Below are 17146 nucleotides of genomic sequence, written 5' to 3' on the forward strand. Positions count from 1 at the left end.
ACTGAGGGAGTGCCGCACTGTCGGAGGGGCAGTACTGCTGGTGCGCCGCACTGTCTAAGGGGCAGTACTGAGGGAGTGCTGCAGTGTCGGAGGGGCAGTACTGAGGGACCTCTGCAGTGTCGGAGGGGCAGTACTGAGGGAGCGCCACACTGTCGGAAGGTCAGAACTGAGAGAGTGCTGCACTTTCGGAGGTTGAGTACTGAGGGAGCGCCACACTGTTGGAGGGGACAGTGCTGAGGGAGAGCCGCACTGTCAGAGGGCCAGTAATGAAGGAGCGCCGTACTGTCGGAGGGCCAGTGCTGAGGGAGCGCTACAGTGTCAGAGTGGGAGTACTGTGGGAGCACCGCAAAGTCGGAGGGTCGGTACTGATGGAGCGCCGCACTGTCGGAGGGTCAGTACTGATGGAGCGCCGCACTGTCAGAGGGGCAGTACTGCGGGAGCGCCGCATTGTCAGAGGGGCAGTACTGAGGGAGCGCCGCATTGTCAGAGGGGCAGTACTGAGGGAGAGCTGCACTGTGGGAGGTGCAGTACTGAGGGAGTGCCGCACTGTAGGAGGAGCAGTACCGAGTGAGCGCCGCACTGTCGGAGTGGAAGTATGAGGGTGCGCCGCACTGTCGGAGGGGCAGTACTGAGGGAGCGCAGCACTGTCGGAGAGTCAGTACTGAGGGAGCGCAGCACTGTTGGAGCGGCAGTACTGAGGGTGTGTCGCATTGTCGGATGGGCAGCATTGAGGGAGTGCTGCACTATCTGAGGGGCAGTACTTCAGGAGCGCTGCACTGTCGGAAGAGCAGTACTGAGGGAGCGCTGCACTGTCAGAGGGGCAGTACTGAGGGAGCAGCGAACTTTCAGAGGGGCAGTACTGAGGGAGCGCCGCACTGTCAGAGGGGCAGTACTGAGAGAGGGCCGCACAGTCGGAGGAGCAGTACTGAGGGAGCGCCACACTGTCGGAGGGGCAGTACTGTGGGAGCGCTGCACTGTATAAGGGGCAGTACTGAGCGAGAGCTGCACTGTCACAGAGGCAATACTGTGGGAGCGATGCACTGTCAGAGGAGCACTACTGAGGGAAGGCCGCACATTTGGAGAGTCAGTACTGGGGCAGCGCCGCACTGTCGGATGGTCAGTTTTGAGAGAGTGCTGCACTCTCGGAGGGGCAGTACTGAAGGTGCGCCGCAGTGTCTTAGGGGCAGTACTGAGGGAGAGCTGCACTGTGGGAGGGGCAGTACTGAGGGTGCACCGCACTGTCGGAGGGTCAGTACTGATGGAGCGCCGCACTGTCAGAGGGGCAGTACTGAAGGAGAGCTGCACTGTGGGAGGGGCAGTACTGAGGGTGTACCGCACTGTCGGAGGGTCAGTACTGATGGCGAGCCGCACTGTTGGAGGGGCAGTACCGAGTGAGCGCCGCAATGTCGGAGGGGCAGTATGAGGGTGCGCCGCACTGTCGGAGGGCCAGTACTGAGGGAGTGCTGCACTGTCGGAGGGCCAGTACTGAGGGAGTGCTGCACTGTCGGAGGGGCAGTACTGATGGAGAGCTGCACTGTCGGAGGGGCAGTACTGATGAAGCACTGCACTGTCGGAGGGCCAGTACTGAGGGAGGGCCGCGGTGTCGGAGGGCCAGTACTGAGGGATCGCCGCCCTGTCGGATGGTCAGTGCTGATGGAGCGCCGCACTTTCGGAGGGGCAGTACTGAGGGAGAGCTGCACTGTCGGAGGGGCAGTATTGATGGAGCGCCGCACTGTTGGAGGGGCAGTACTGATGGAGAGCCGCACTGTGGGAGGGGCAGGATTGAGGGTGCACCGCAGTGTCAGAGTGCCATTAATGAGGGAGCCCTGCACTGTCGGAGGGGCAGTACAGAGGGAGAGCGGCACTGTCGGACGGGTAGTACTGAGGGAGCACCGTACTGTCGGATGGGCGGTTCTGAGGGAGCGCCGCACTGCCGGAGGAGTAGTACTGACTGAGTGCTGCACTGTCGGAGGGGCAGTACTGAGTGAACGCCGCAGTGTCAGAGGGGCAGTACTGAGGGAGTGCTGCACTGTCGGAGGGGCAGTACTGATGGAGAGCTGCACTGTCGGAGGGGCAGTACTGATGAAGCACTGCACTGTCGGAGGGCCAGTACTGAGGGAGGGCCGCAGTGTCGGAGGGCCAGTACTGAGGGATCGCCGCCCTGTCGGAGGGTCAGTGCTGATGGAGCGCCGCACTGTCGGAGGAGCAGTACTGAGGGAGCGCCGCACTGTTGGAGGGGCAGTACTGAGTGAACGCCGCACTGTTGGAGGGTCAGTACTGAGGGAGCGCTGCATTGTCGGAGGGGCAGTACTGAGGGAGCTCTGCACTGTCAGAGGGACAGTACTGAGGGAGTGCTGCACTGTCGGAGGGGCAGTAATGAGGGAGCGCCGCACTGTCGGATGGGCAGTACTGAGGGAGCGCCGCACTGTCGGAGGAGCAGTACTGAGGGAGCGCCGCACTGTTGGAGGGGCAGTACTGAGTGAACGCCGCACTGTTGGAGGGTCAGTACTGAGGGAGCGCTGCATTGTCGGAGGGGCAGTACTGAGGGAGCTCTGCACTGTCAGAGGGACAGTACTGAGGGAGTGCTGCACTGTCGGAGGGGCAGTAATGAGGGAGCGCCGCACTGTCGGATGGGCAGTACTGAGGGAGCGCCGCACTGTCGGAGGTGCATATCTCCATCCCCTTCCCTTCCCCTCCATCTACCCTCAATCAACATCACTAAAACTGATTATCTGGTCATTGTCACATTGCTGCGTTTACTACATTACAACAGTGACTACACTTCAAAAGTACTTCATTGGCTGTAAAGCGCTTTGGGACATCCTGAGGTTGTGAAAGGCGCTACAGAAATGCAAGCCTTTCTTTCTTTCTTTTAGGTCACAGATCAGTCATGATCTCACTGAATGGCGGAAAATGCTCAAGGGGCTGAATGGCCTCCTCCTGTTACTAGGAAATGGTATTTTTCTTTCTTTTTGTCAACTGTTTTTATTTGCCATTTTGAGCAACAGGTGTTCTCATCAGATTTGAAAAGAGCGGGAGAGCCGAGAGCCAGAGCAGGAGAGGAGAGCCAGAGCGGGAGCCGAGAGCCAGAGCAGGAGAGGAGAGCCAGAGCGGGAGAGGGGAGCCAGAGCGGGAGCCAGAGCGGGAGCCGAGAGCCAGAGCAGGAACCAAAGTGGGAGCCGAGAGCCAGAGCGGGAGCCGATAGCCAGAGCAGGAGAGGAGAGCCAGAGCGGGAGAGGGGAGCCAGAGCGGGAGCCAGAGCAGGAGCCGAGAGCCAGAGCGGGAGCCGAGAGCCAGAGCGGGAGCCAGAGCGGGAGCCGAGAGCCAGAGCGGGAGCCAGAGCGGGAGCCGAGAGCCAGAGCGGGAGAGCTGAGAGCCAGAGTGGGAGCCAAGAGCCAGAGCGGAGAGCCGAGAGCCAGAGCGGAGAGCCGAGAGCCAGAGCGGGAGAGCTGAGAGCCAGAGTGGGAGCCGAGAGCCAGAACGGAGAGCCGAGAGTGGAGAGCCGAGAGCCAGAGCAGGAGCCAGAGCGGGAGCCAAGAGCCAGAGCGGAGAGCCAGAGCAGGAGCCGAGAGCCAGAGCGGGAGCCGAGAGCCAGAGCAGGAGAGGAGAGCCAGAGCGGGAGAGGGGAGCCAGAGCGGGAGCCAGAGCGGGAGCCGAGAGCCAGAGCGGAGAGCCGAGAGCCAGAGCGGAGAGCCGAGAGCCAGAGCGGGAGCTGAGAGCCAGAGCGGAGAGCCAAAGCAGGAGCAGAGAGCCAGAGCGGGAGCCGAGAGCCAGAGCGGGAACCAAAGCGGGAGCCGAGAGCCAGAGCGGGAGCCGAGAGCCAGAGCAGGAGAGGAGAGCCAGAGCGGGAGAGGGGAGCCAGAGCGGGAGCCAGAGCGGGAGCCGAGAGCCAGAGCGGGAGCCGAGAGCCAGAGCGGGAGCCAGAGCGGGAGCCGAGAGCCAGAGCGGGAGCCAGAGCGGGAGCCGAGAGCCAGAGCGGGAGAGCTGAGAGCCAGAGTGGGAGCCAAGAGCCAGAGCGGAGAGCCGAGAGCCAGAGCGGAGATCCGAGAGCCAGAGCGGGAGCCGAGAGCCAGAGCAGGAGTGGAGAGCCAGAGCGGGAGCCGAGAGCCAGAGCAGGAGCCAGAGCAGGAGTGGAGAGCCAGTGCGGGAGCCGAGAGCCAGAGCGGGAGCCAGAGCGGGAACCGAGAGCCAGAGCGGAGAGCCGAGAGCCAGAGCGGAGAGCCGAGAGCCAGAGCGGGAGCCGAGAGCCAGAGCAGGAGTGGAGAGCCAGAGCGGGAGCCGAGAGCCAGAGCGGGAGCCAGAGCAGGAGCCGAGAGCCAGAGCGGGAGTGAAGAGCCAGAGCAGACAGCAGTTTAAAGAGGAGCCTTGTTATCACTTTTTTTTAACCTAACTATAAATAAGTAGTTAAATAAATATTCAGAATAATTAATAACTGATGTAAAACTTAGTTTAAGGAGAGCGGGCAGTGAATGGAAGGAAAGGGACAACCTGAGAAAGTGGCGTCACGGCGAGCAGCGAGGAGCAACTCTGCAGGTGAGTTAATCAGGTGAGTCATTTATTTTTTAACTGAAGCTGTCTACCTAATCTTGGTGTCAGCCGTGGCTCAGTGGGCAGCACCGCTCACCTCTGAGTCAGAAGGTTGTGGGTTCAAGTCCCACTCCAGAGTCTTGAGCACATAATCCAGGCTGACACTCCAGTGCAGTACTGAGGGTGCGCCAGCTGTTTGGAGAACAGAGATACTGCTCTCTGCAGCTGTGACCGAGAGTTCCGAAGGCTGTGTGGCCTGCCCGGTGCCAGGGTTAAGGACATCTCCTTGTGACTGGAGAAGAACGTGGAGTGGGAGTGGGAGGATCCAGCTTTCATGGTCCACATCGGAACCAACGACATAGATAGAACTAGGAATGAGTGTCTGCTGGGAGAGATGGAGGAGCTGGGGTCAAAATTAAAATGCAGAACCTCACAGATAATAATCTCTGTTTTGTTACCTGAGCCACGCGCAAATTGGCAGAGGGACAAACAAATTAGAAAGTTAAATGTGTGGCTGAACGAGTGGTGTGGGAGGAAGGGGTTTCAGTTCATGGGGCACTTGCACCAGTACTGGGGAAAGAGGGAGCTGTTCCGTCGAGACGGGCTCCACTTAAACCGGGCTGAGACCAGTGTCCTGGCAAACCAAATAACTGGGGCAGTAGACAGGGCTTTAAACTAATAGAAGGAGGGGGTGGGAGGATTCAGGAAAGAGTCAATTTAAAAGCAGCGAGAGAAATGTCATGGCTGGAGAGCGGAGTAGTGAATTGGGTAAAAATAAGCAGAGTGGGTCAGGAAGGGATAAAGAGCTTAACAAAGATAATAAGGCATCAGTGACTGAAGCGACATCAGGGAAAAATAGAAAAAAGTTAAAGCTAAAGGCACTATATCTGAATGTGCGTCACAGCACAATAGATGAATAAATAGCACAGATAGAAACTAACGAGTTTGATCTAATGTCCATTAAGGAGATGTGGTTGAAGAGTGACAGCAGCGGCGGCGGCGGCGGCGGCAGCACGGACCTGGGAGGAGCGGCAAGGCGGCGGCGGCGATACCAACTCAGCACCGGCAGAATTTTCAAAGAGTGACGTCAGAAATCAAAAGTGATGTCGGCACAAGGGGAGGGAGCTGATTGAGGCCAGTGTCGGGAGCGGAGGAAGCAGCGGTACAAGGCTTCCCAATCTCACAGACCGGCGGCAGCGTTCCAGAGCCACGTCATGATTCAAAAAGTGACGCGGGCAAGAGGAAGCAGCTGATTGGGTGAGTACGGCCAAGGTGAGTATTTATACTACTCTATAGTTTGACAGTTAAGATTAATAGTTTATAAAGTTTAGAAGGTCTTAATTTTTGTGGTTATAGTTTCTAAGGTCCCTGTTGTGTATCGGGGAGTGCTAGTAACCAAGGGCCCTTGAGTATATCATTTAATTGTAGTGTAATTAGTGGTATTGATTTGATTTAAATTAATTAAAGGGTAAGTCATGGCAGGACAGCTCGGCCCCATGGTATGTTCCTCCTGCGCTATGTGGGAACTCAAGGACACTTCCTGTGTCCCTGACAATCATGTGTGCAGGAAGTGTATCCAGCTGCAGCGACTGACAGACCACATTGCAGCGCTGGAGCTGCGAATGGATACATACTGGACCATTCGCGATGCTGAGGACGTCATGGATATCATGTTTAATCAGTTGGTCACACCGCAGGTAAAGGCTGCACAGGCAGGAAGGGAATGGGTGACCTCCAGGCAGAGTAGTAGGTGCAGGCAGGTAGTGCAGGGGTCCCCCGTGGCCATCCCCCTCTCAAACAGATATACCAATTTGGATATAGTTGAGGGGGATGGCTTATCGGGGGAAGGCAGCAGCAGCCAACTTCCTGGCACCAGGGGTGGTCCTGCTGCACAGAACGGGAGGAAAAATAGTGGGAGAGCGATAGTGATAGGGGACTCTATTGTAAGGGGAATAGATAGGCGTTTCTGCGGCCACAAACAAGACTCCAGGATGGTATATAGCCTCCCTGGTGCAAGGGTCAAGGATGTCTCGGAGCGACTGCAGGACATTTTGGAAGGGGAGGGTGAACAGCTAGTTGTCGTGGTGCATATAGGTACCAACAATATAGGTAAAAACCGGGATGAGGTCCTAAAAGCTGAATATAGGGAGGTAGGAGGTAAATTTAAAAATAGGACCTCAAAGATAGTAATCTCAGGATTGCTACCAGTGCCACGTGCTAGTCAGAGTAGAAATAGAAGGATATTTCAGATGAATACATGGCTAGAGGAATGGTGCAAGGGGGAGGGATTCAAATTCCTGGGACATTGGAACCGGTTCTGGGTCTGGGGGAGGTGGGACCAGTACAAACTGGACGGTTTGCACCTGGGCAGGACTGGGGCTGATGTCCTAGGGGGAGTGTTTGTTAGTGCTGTTGGGGAGGGTTTAAACTAAAATGGCAGGGGGTTGGGAACCTGTGCAGGGAGACAGAGGAAAGGGAAGCAAGGATAGAAGCAAAAGACAGGAAGGAGAAAAGCAAAAGCAGCAGTCAGAATAATCAAGGGTTTAAATCAAACATGGCCACAGTAAATAATAATTCTAAAAGGTCTAAGAGTGTTAAAAAAACAAGCCTGAAGGCTTTGTGTCTTAATGCGAGGAGCATTCATAATAAAGTGGATCAATTAGCTGTGCAAATAGATGTAAATGGATATAATATAATTGGGATTACGGAGACATGGCTCCAGGGTGACCAAGGCTGGGAATTCAACATCCAGGGGTATTCAATATTCAGGAAAGACAGGCAAAAAGGAAAAGGAGGTGGGGTAGCATTGCTGGTTAAAGAGGAGATTAACACAATAGTAAGGAAGGATATTAGCTCTGATGATGTGGACTCTGTATGGGTAGAGCTGAGAAATGCCAAGGGGCAGAAAACGTTAGTGGGAGTTGTATACAGACCCCCAAACAGTAATGCTGAGGTTGGGGCTGGCATTTAACGGGAAATTAGAGACGTGTGCAATAAGGGCACAGCAGTTATCATGGGTGACTTTAATCTACATATAGATTGGGCTAACCAAATTAGTAACAATACTGTGGAGGAGGAATTCCTGGAGTGTATACGGGATGGTTTCCCGGACCAATATTTCGAGGAACCAACTAGAGATCAGGCCATCTTAGACTGGGTATTAGGTAATGAGACAGGATTAATTAGCAACCTTGTTGGGCGAGGCCCCTTGGGGCAGAGCGATCATAATATGATAGAATTCTTCATTAAGATGGAGAGTGAAGTATTTGACTCAGAGACTAGGGTCCTGAATTTAAATAAAGGAAACTACGACGGTATGAGGCGCAAGTTGGTTAGGATGGATTGGGGAACGTTACTTAAAGGGTTGACGGTGGATAGGCAATAGCAAACATTTAAAGATCGCATGGATGAACTGCAAAATTTGTTCATCCCTGTTTGGCATAAAAATAAAACAAAGAAGGTAACTCAACCGTGGCTAATAAGGGAAATTAGGGATAGCATGAGATCCAAGGAGAGGACATATAAATTGGCCAGAAAAAGCAATAATCCTGAGGATTGGGAGCAATTTAGGATTCAGCAAAGGAGGACAAAGGGATTAATTAAGAGGGGGAAAATAGAGTATGAGAGTAAGCTTTCAGGGAACATAAAAATTGACTGTAAAAGCTTCTAAAGGTATGTGAAGAGAAAAAGATTGGTGAAGTCAAGCGTAGGTCCCTTGCAGTCAGAATCAGGGGAATTTATAATGGGGAACGAAGAAAAGGCAGACCAGTTAAATACATACTTTGGTTCTGTCTTCACAAAGGAGGATACAAATAACCTCCCAGAGATGTCAGGGAACATAGGGTCTAATGAGTGGGAGGAACTGAATGAAATCAGTATTTGTAGGAAAATGGTGTTAGGGAAATTGACAGGATTGAAGGCCGATAAATCCCCAGGGCCGGATAATCTACATCCTAGGGTACTTAAGGAAGTGGCCCTAGAAATAGTAGATGCATTGCTGGTCATCTTCCAAAATTCTATAGACTCTGGAACAGTCCCCATGGATTGGAGGGTAGCTAATGTAACCCCACTATTCAAAAAAGGTGGTAGAGAGAAAACGGGGAATTATAGACCGGTAAGCCTGACATCGGTAGTGGGGAAAATTCTAGAGTCCATTATAAAAGATGTAATAGCAGAGCACTTGGAAAACAGTGACAGGATCGGACAAAGTCAACATGGATTTACAAAAGGTAAATCGTGCTTGACTAATCTACTGGAATTTTTTGAGGATGTAGCTGGTAGAATAGATAAGGGAAAACCAGTGGATGTGGTATATTTCGACTTTCAGAAGTCTTTCGATAAGGTCCTGCATGAGAGATTCATGTGTAAAGTTAAAGCTCATGGAATTGGGGGTAAGGTACTGACTTTTATAGAGAACTGGTTGGCAGACAGGAAGCAAAGAGTTGGAATAAACGGGTCTTTTTCCGAGTGGCAGGCAGACTAGTGGGGTACCACAGGGATCGGTGCTAGGACCCCAGCTATTCACAATATATATTAATGATCTAGATGAGGGAACTAGATGTAATATCTTCAAGTTTGCAGACGACACAAAGCTGGGTGGGTGTGTGTGCTGTGAGGAGGATGCAGAGAAACTCCAGTATGATTTGGACAGGTTGGGTGATTGGGCAGATGCATGGCAGATGCAGTATAATGTGGATAAATGCGAGGTTATCCACTTTGGTGGCAAAAACAGGAAGGCAGATTATTATCTGAATGGCAATAGATTGGGAGAAGGGGAAGTGCAACAAGACCTGGGTGTCCTTGTGCACCAGTCGCTGAAGGTAAGCATGCAGGTGCAGCAGGCATTTAAGAAGGCAAATGGTATGTTGGCCTTCATAGCGAGAGGATTCGAGTACAGGAGCAAGGATGTCTTGCTGCAGTTGTACAGGGCCTTGGTGAGACCACACCTTGAGTATTGTTTGCAGTTTTGGTCACCTTATCTGAGGAAGGATGTTCTTGCGATGGAGGGAGTGCAGCAAAGATTCACCAGACTGATACAGTCTGACAGAGTAATATACTGGCATGGGTGGAAGATTGGCTATCTGACAGAAAACAGAGAGTTGGGATAAATGGTTCATTCTCGGGTTGGCAATCAGTAACTAGTGGTGTTCCGCAGGGGTCTGTGCTGGAACCCCAACTCTTTACAATCTATATTAACGATTTGGAGGAAGGGACCGAGTGCAACATATCCAAGTGTGCCGACGATACAAAGATGGGAGGGAAAGCAGTGAGTGAGGAGGACATAAAAAACCTGCAAAAGGACATAGACAGGCTAAGTGAGTGGGCAGAAATTTGGCAGATGGAATATAATGTTGGAAAGTGTGAGATTATGCACTTTGGCAGAAAAAATCAAAGAGCAAATTATTATCTAAATGGAAAGAACCTGCAAAGTGCTACAGTACAAAGGGATCTGGGGGTCCTGGTGCATGAAACACAGAAGGTTAGTATGCAGGTACAGCAGGTGATCAGGAAGGCCAATGGAATCTTGGCTTTTATTGCAAGGGGGATGGAGTATAAAAGCAGGGAAGTCTTGCTTCAGTTATACAGGGTACTGGTGAGGCCACACCTGGAATACTGCGTACAGTTTTGGTTTCCATATTTAAGAAAAGATATACTTGCTCTCGAGGCAGTTCAGAGGAGGTTCACTCGGTTGATTCCGGAGATGAGGTGGTTGACTTATGAGGAAAGGTTGAGTAGGTTGGGCCTCTACTCATTGGAATTCAGAAGAATGAGAGGCGATCTTATCGAAACATATAAGATTGTGAGGGGACTTGATCGGGTGGATGCTGGGAGGATGTTTCCACTGATGGGTGAGACTAGAACTAGGGGGCATAATCTTAGAATAAGGGGCTGCCGTTTCAAAACTGAGATGAGGAGAAACTTCTTCACTCAGAGGGTAGTAAATCTATGGAATTTGCTACCTCAGAGAGCTGTGGAAGCTGCGACATTAAATAAATTTAAAACGGAGATAGACAGTTTCCTAGCTGATAAGCGGGCAGGGAAGTGGACGTGAGTCTAGGTTCGGATCAGCCATGATCCTATTGAATGGCGGAGCAGGCACGAGGGGCCGTATGGCCTACTCCTGCTCCTACTTCTTATGTTATGTTCTTATGATACCTGGGATGGCAGGAATGACGTATGAGGAGAGATTGGGTCGATTGGGCTTATATTTGCTGGAGTTTAGAAGAATGAGAGGGGATCTCATTGAAACTTATAAAATTCTAACAGGACTAGACAGACTAGATGCAGGAAGGATGTTCCCGATGGCGGGGGAGTCCAGAACCAGGGGTCACAGTCTGAAGATATGGGGTAAGCCATTTAGGACTGAGATGAGGAGGAAGTTCTTCACCCAGAGAGTGGTGAACCTATGGAATTCTCTACCACAGAAGGCAGTTGAGGCCAATTCATTAAATATATTCAAGAAGGAGTTAGATATATTTCTTAAGGCTAAAGGGATCAAGGGATATGGGGAGAAAGCAGGGACAGGGTACTGAGTTTGGATGATCAGCCATGACCTCATTAAATGGTGGAACAGGCTCGAGGGGCCGAATGGCCTACTCCTGCTCCAATCTTCTATGTTTCTATGTGACCAAGGTTGGGAACTAAATATTCCAGGAGACTTTTTGAAGAGACAGGCAAAATGGAAAAGGATGAGGGGTAGCAATGTTAATAAAGATGGGATAAAGACAGTCTAGAGAAAGTATCTTATCTTGGAAACTCAAGATGTAGAATCAGTTTGGGTGGAGTTAAGAAACAACAAGGGGCAGAAAACATTGGTGGGAGTTGTTTACAGGCCCCCTAATAGTGGTGGTAGTGTCGGGCAGAGTATAAATCAAGAAATTAGAGGTGCATGTGTAATACGGTAATCATGGGGGACTTTAATCTTCATATAGACTGGGCAAACCAAATTTGCAGTAATAATGTGGAGGATGAGTTCCTGGAATGTATTCAAGATAGTTTTCCAGATCAGTATGTCAAGGAACCAACTAGAGAACAGGCTATTTTAGATCTAGTATTGTGCAATGAGAAAGGGTTCATTAATAACCTTCTAGTGAAGGATTTTTAAATTTAGTTTGAGAGTGATATAGTTAAGTCCAAAACTAGGGTATTAATTCTGAACAAAGCAAATGATGTAGGTATGAGGAGTGAGTTGGCTAAGATAGATTGGGAAACTAGATTAAAAAATATGATGGTAGATAAGCAATGGCAAACATTTAAAGAATTAATTCATAATTCACAACAAATATACTTTCCTTTATGGCACAAAAATCCCACAGGAAAAGTGGTCCAACCGTGGCTAACAAGAGAAGTTAAAGATAGTATTAGATCAAAGGAAGAATAGTAAGCCTGAGGATTGGGAGGATTTTAGAATTCAGCAAAGGAGGACCAAGAAAATGATAAAGAAAGAGAAAATAGAATGAGAGTAAACTAGCAAGAGACATGAAAACACATTGTGAGAGCCTCTATAGGTATGTGAATAGGAAGAGATTAGCAAAAGTAAATGTGGGTCCATTAGAGGCAGAGACAGGAGAAATTATAATGGAGAATAAGGAAATGGCAGAGACATTAGACAAATACTGGGGGGGGGGGGGTGGAATTTGCCAGCCCTGGGGAGGCAGGACTGCCAGGAAAATGGCCCGCCGCCGTGCCATCTTCCCGGGAGACGGGTCCCCAACTCGCGCAGGGACCCATCTCCTCGAGGCGGGAAGGGGATTATAGCCAAGTAACTGCCTGTTAACAGGTAGTTAACAGGCAGTTAAGAGGCTTATCCCCATTTTACCCCTGCAAGTGCGGGCTTCCCGATGGCTGTGAACCGCGCCAGGGTCAGTGAGGCAAGCAGTGGGTCTGCGGGGGTGAGAGAGGTCGAAAAGTCCACTGTAGAGGTGAGTGATGGGTGCAAGTGTGGAGAGGTGAGTGTAAAGTGTTAGAAAAAGTTTCCTTACCTTTGCTTCTTCCTGCAGGCTTCAATCGTTGGGGATCCGGAGGTGCCTCATCTCAACGGCAGAGAGACGGCAGCTTCTCCAAGCTGTCAAACGCTGACAATTCATCTGTCAAAAGTTTTTGACAGATGAAACGTCATACGCTGACTTCCTCTGTCATCGGCTTTCCCTTAATTGGCTGGCTAAGCCCGCATGGCGGCTGAACAAGGTCAATCAAGGAAAAAGTGCATGGGTTGGCCGGATGTCGTTGGGGGCGGGAGTGAAACCCGACAAGCAGCAGTCCCACCCCCAACATGCCCCCATTGAGAAAATCCAGTCCTGTGTGTCTGTCTTCACGGTAGAAGACACAGAAACATTCTGGAAATAGTGGGGAACCAAGGGTCTAGCGAGAACGAGGAACTTAAAGAAAGAAATTAGTATTAGTAAAGAGATAGTACTGGAGAAATGAATGGTAATAAAAGCCGACAATTCCCCTGGACCTGATGGCCTACATCCTAGGGTTTTAAAAGAGGTTGCTGCAGAGGTAGTGAATGCATTGGTTGTGATCTTCCAGAATTCCTTAGATTCTAGAAAAGTCCTTGCAGATTGGAAGGTAGCAAAAGTAACCCCGCTATTCAAGAAAGGAGGGAGAGAGAAAACAGGGAACTACAGATCAGTTAGCCTGACATCAGTCGTCAGAAAAATCCATTATTGAGGACATGGTAACAGGGCACTTAGAAAATCATAATATGATTGAGCAGTCAATACGGATTTAGGAAAGGGAAATCATGTTTGACAAATCTCTTACAGTTTTTTGAGATTGTAACTTAAGATTGTAGTTAAGGTGGAATCAGTGGATGTGGTGTATTTGGATTTTCAAAAAGCATTCGATAAGGTGCCACACAAGAGGCTATTACACAAAATTAGGGCTGATGGGATTGGGGGTAATATACTAGCATGGATAGAGGATTGGTTAAAGGACAGAAAACAGAGAGTAGGAATAAACGGGTCATTTTCGGGATGGAAGGCTGTAACTTTTGGAGTGCTGCAAGGATCAGTGCTTGGGCCTCAGCTATTTACAATCTACATCAATGACTTGGATGTGGGGACTGAGTGTAATGTACCCAAATTTGCTGAGGATACAAAGCTGGGTGGGAAAGTAAATTGTGAGGAGGATGCAAAGAGGCTGCAAGGGGATATAGTCAGGCTAAGTGAGTGGGCAAGAACATAGCAGATGGAATATAATGTGCAGAAGTGTGAAGTTATCCACTTTGGTAGGAAAAATAGAAAAGCGGAGTATTTTTTAAATGGAGAGAGATTGGGAAATGTTGGTGTTCAGAGGGACCTGGGTGTCTTTGTACACGAATCACTGAAAGTTAACAGGCAGGTACAGCAAGCAATTTGGAAAGAAAATGCTTTGTTAGCCTTTATTACAAGAGGATTTGAGTATAAGAGTAAAGACGTCTTACTACAATTATATAGGGCCCTGGTGAGACCACACCTGGAGTATTGTGGACAGTTTTGGTCTCCTTACCTAAGGAAGGATATACTTGCCATAGAGGGAGTGCAACGAAGGTTCACCAGACTGGTTCCTGGGATGGGGGGATTGTCCTATGAGGAGAGATTGAGTAGACTAGGCCTATATTCTCTAGAGTTTAGAAGAATGAGAGGTGATCTCATTGAAACATACACAATTCTTACAGGGCTTGACAGGGTAGATGCAGGGAGGATGTTTCCCCTGGCTGGGGAGTCTAGAACCAGGGGTCACAGTCTCAGAATAAGGGGTCAGCCATTTAGGACTGAGATGAGGAGAAATTTCTTCACTCAGAGGGTGGTGAATCTTTGGAATTCTCTACCCCAGAGGGCTGTGGAGGCTCAGTCGTTGAGTATATTCAAGACAGAGATCGATAGATTTTTGAATATTAAGGGAATCAAGGGATATGGGAATAGTGCAGGAAAGTGGAGAGGAGGTCGAAGATCAGCCATGATCTCATTGACTGGCGGAGCAGGCTCGGGGGGCCGAATGGCCTACTCCTGCCCATCCTGGGGTTGTGGAAAGCGCTGGGGAAATGCAAGATCATTCTTTCTGTGAAAAGGAAAAATTTGCAGGGCTCTGGGGAAAGAGCATCGTCGGGGGGGGGGGGGAGTTGGTGGGACTAATTGGAGAGCTCTTTCAAAGGGCTGGCACAGGCACGACAGGCCAAATGGCCTCCTTCTGTGCTGTAAGATTATATGAAATCACACAGACTTATAAATGGACAAGGACACAGCAGTATGGACCTCTGGGCCATTTCCCAGCCCAGTTATGCTGATCTAGCAGCACAAAAATAGCGGACAATCTAGGTGCATGTGTGGTCCATACACATTCCCGAGCCCCACTGAAGCCAATAAGTACTGTGCTTTATTCCTTTTGATGGGCGTGGGCTGGCACATTCCCTGAGGTTCACCACCGTGTGACCATGCCAGCAGAGATTTGTGGTCAAGTGAGAATTGGATGATGGTGCGTTAGGTGTGGGGGAATTTGTGCTTGGAAATGAGGCCCATGGAAGTTTGATGGAAAAATTTAGAACGTGTAAAACTGGTGTGGTGTGTGTGTGATCATTCAAAACTATTGCTGACAATCCAGACATGTTGGTGCAGAACTGCCTCAAAGCCCATGAGAGGCTCAGATGTGAAGTGCTCGAAAGACCCAAACACCAAACAAGAGTTGTGCGGCACCATTGCCCGACCGTGTGCCCAGTGAATCACCTACGGGTGTTGCTGTGTGTGGGTGGAAGTCAGTCCGTGATACAGAATACAAGGCGGCCGCCGACACACGCGGCTTTGCCATTGGTTTGATGAGAATGAACACTCAATGTCAACGTTGCTTGAAGAGAAATGGAGGGGCACCCAACAGCTCGCACTTTCTGATCCTAACCCTGCTGCGAGGAACGCACAGCACTAAGCAGCGGTGCTTGGGACCACGCTGAGGAGCAAATGGAAGGTCACTAGTGGCACAAAACAATCGAAGGAATGCAATCCTGTGTCAATCAGAAGGAACAAAAGAGCTTGCCTTGATATGTCACCTTTCGTGTCAGCCCAGAGAACTTCTACAATTAATGGGTTACTTTTGAAATGCAGTCACTGTTGTTATGTAGCCAAATCTGGCAGCCAAATTGTGCACAGCAAGATCCCACAAACAGTGCATGACCAGATAATCTGTGTTAGTGAAACAATGACTGTAGAAAGAAAGACTTGCATTTCTATAGCGCCTTTCACGACCACCGGACGTCCCAAAGTGCTTTACAGCCAATAAAGTACTTTTTTTTAAGTGTAGTCACTGTTGTAATGTTGGAAACACAGCGGCCAATTTGCGTACAGCAAGATCCCACAAACAGCAATGTGATAATGATCAGATAGTCTGTTTTAGCGATGTTGAGGGATAAATATTGGCTGTGGCATCAGGGAGAACTCCCCTGCTCTTCTTCGAAATAGTGCCACGGGATCTTTTACGTCCACCTGAGAGAGCAGGTGGGGCCTCGGTTTAACGTTTCATCCAAAAGACGGCACCTCAGACAGTGCAGCACTCCCTCAGCACTGCACTGGGAGTGACAGCCTGGATTTTTGTGCTCAAGTCTCTGGAGTGGGAACCCACAACCTCTTGAGAGCTGCCCACTGAGCCACAGCTGATACTGCAGTGAAACAAAGTGCTTATATGATGGTGATGTAAGACCCCAAGTACCAACACTGCATTTGTCAAGAACATAGATGGTGCCACACTGGCAAAGCAGAGGTCACGCACAGATGGCCCAAGCACTTTGAGGAATTATTGAATAGATCATCAACCATTAGTGAGAGGGACAGACAAGCATGGCATCATAATATGGATGGGATCACCACAGTTGCCAAAGGCAATGAAGATCGATAAAGCTCCCATACCAGATGGGAGTCTTCAGATATTTACAAGAGTTGTAGATCTTGCCCCTCCTGTATTGGCCTTGACTTTCATCAAGACTGATTCTCTTTCCAACAAGGGTTACCATCTTCGAGTACAAAGGACGAGCACCACCCCCATCAGAGTAAGGCGGTGGACATTCCGCAGGGATTCTCCCGATCATTCGCCATAGCTTTGGCAGAAGATCTTTGACCAAGCTTTTGGTCACCTGTCCAATATCTCCTCATGTGACTCGGTGTCACATTTTGTTTGATAATCGCTCCTGTGAAGCACCTTGGGACGTTTTACTACGTTAAAGGTGCTATATAAATACAAGTTGTTGTTGTCGATCCACAGAAACCCTGGAGAAATGGCATAAACAGACACGAGTGGACAAGCGGAGAAGAACTTGTGTCTTTAATTCACAATTATTTCTAAAACTGGAAAATGATCATCAGTTCTTCAGATGGAAGCTGAGAATTTTTTACATCTCGGGTACGTGAAGTAACACTTGTGAAAGGGATCCCTAATCTGCCATCTTGTCATAGACCTCTTCTATTTAGCTCCATCCTTATTGTGTGTGAGGCTGAGATGAAGAATGTATGTCTGAAGGAGGGACAGAGATGAGGGTTAATCTGATCAATTGGCTCTTTTTTAAGGCAGAGTGTCATGTTCCTAGGATGTGAGCCTTTGGGTCGGGGTAGCGTTCCCGCCTCTGAGTCAGAGAATCGAAGAGTTCGAGAGCCAG

The 17146-nt window shown here is 49.9% G+C and overlaps 1 pseudogene; it reads right to left on the bottom strand.

Moving 5' to 3' along the window:
• Positions 1 to 16507, bottom strand: part of LOC147125375 (uncharacterized) — a 126411-nt pseudogene extending 109904 nt beyond the window's left edge.
• Positions 16508 to 17146: the final 639 nt, after the last annotated feature.

The sequence above is a fragment of the Somniosus microcephalus genome, chromosome 1 (assembly GCF_052327205.1).
Source record: "Somniosus microcephalus isolate GS21.2 chromosome 1, FLI_Smic_1.0, whole genome shotgun sequence".
Lineage (NCBI taxonomy): Eukaryota > Metazoa > Chordata > Chondrichthyes > Squaliformes > Somniosidae > Somniosus > Somniosus microcephalus.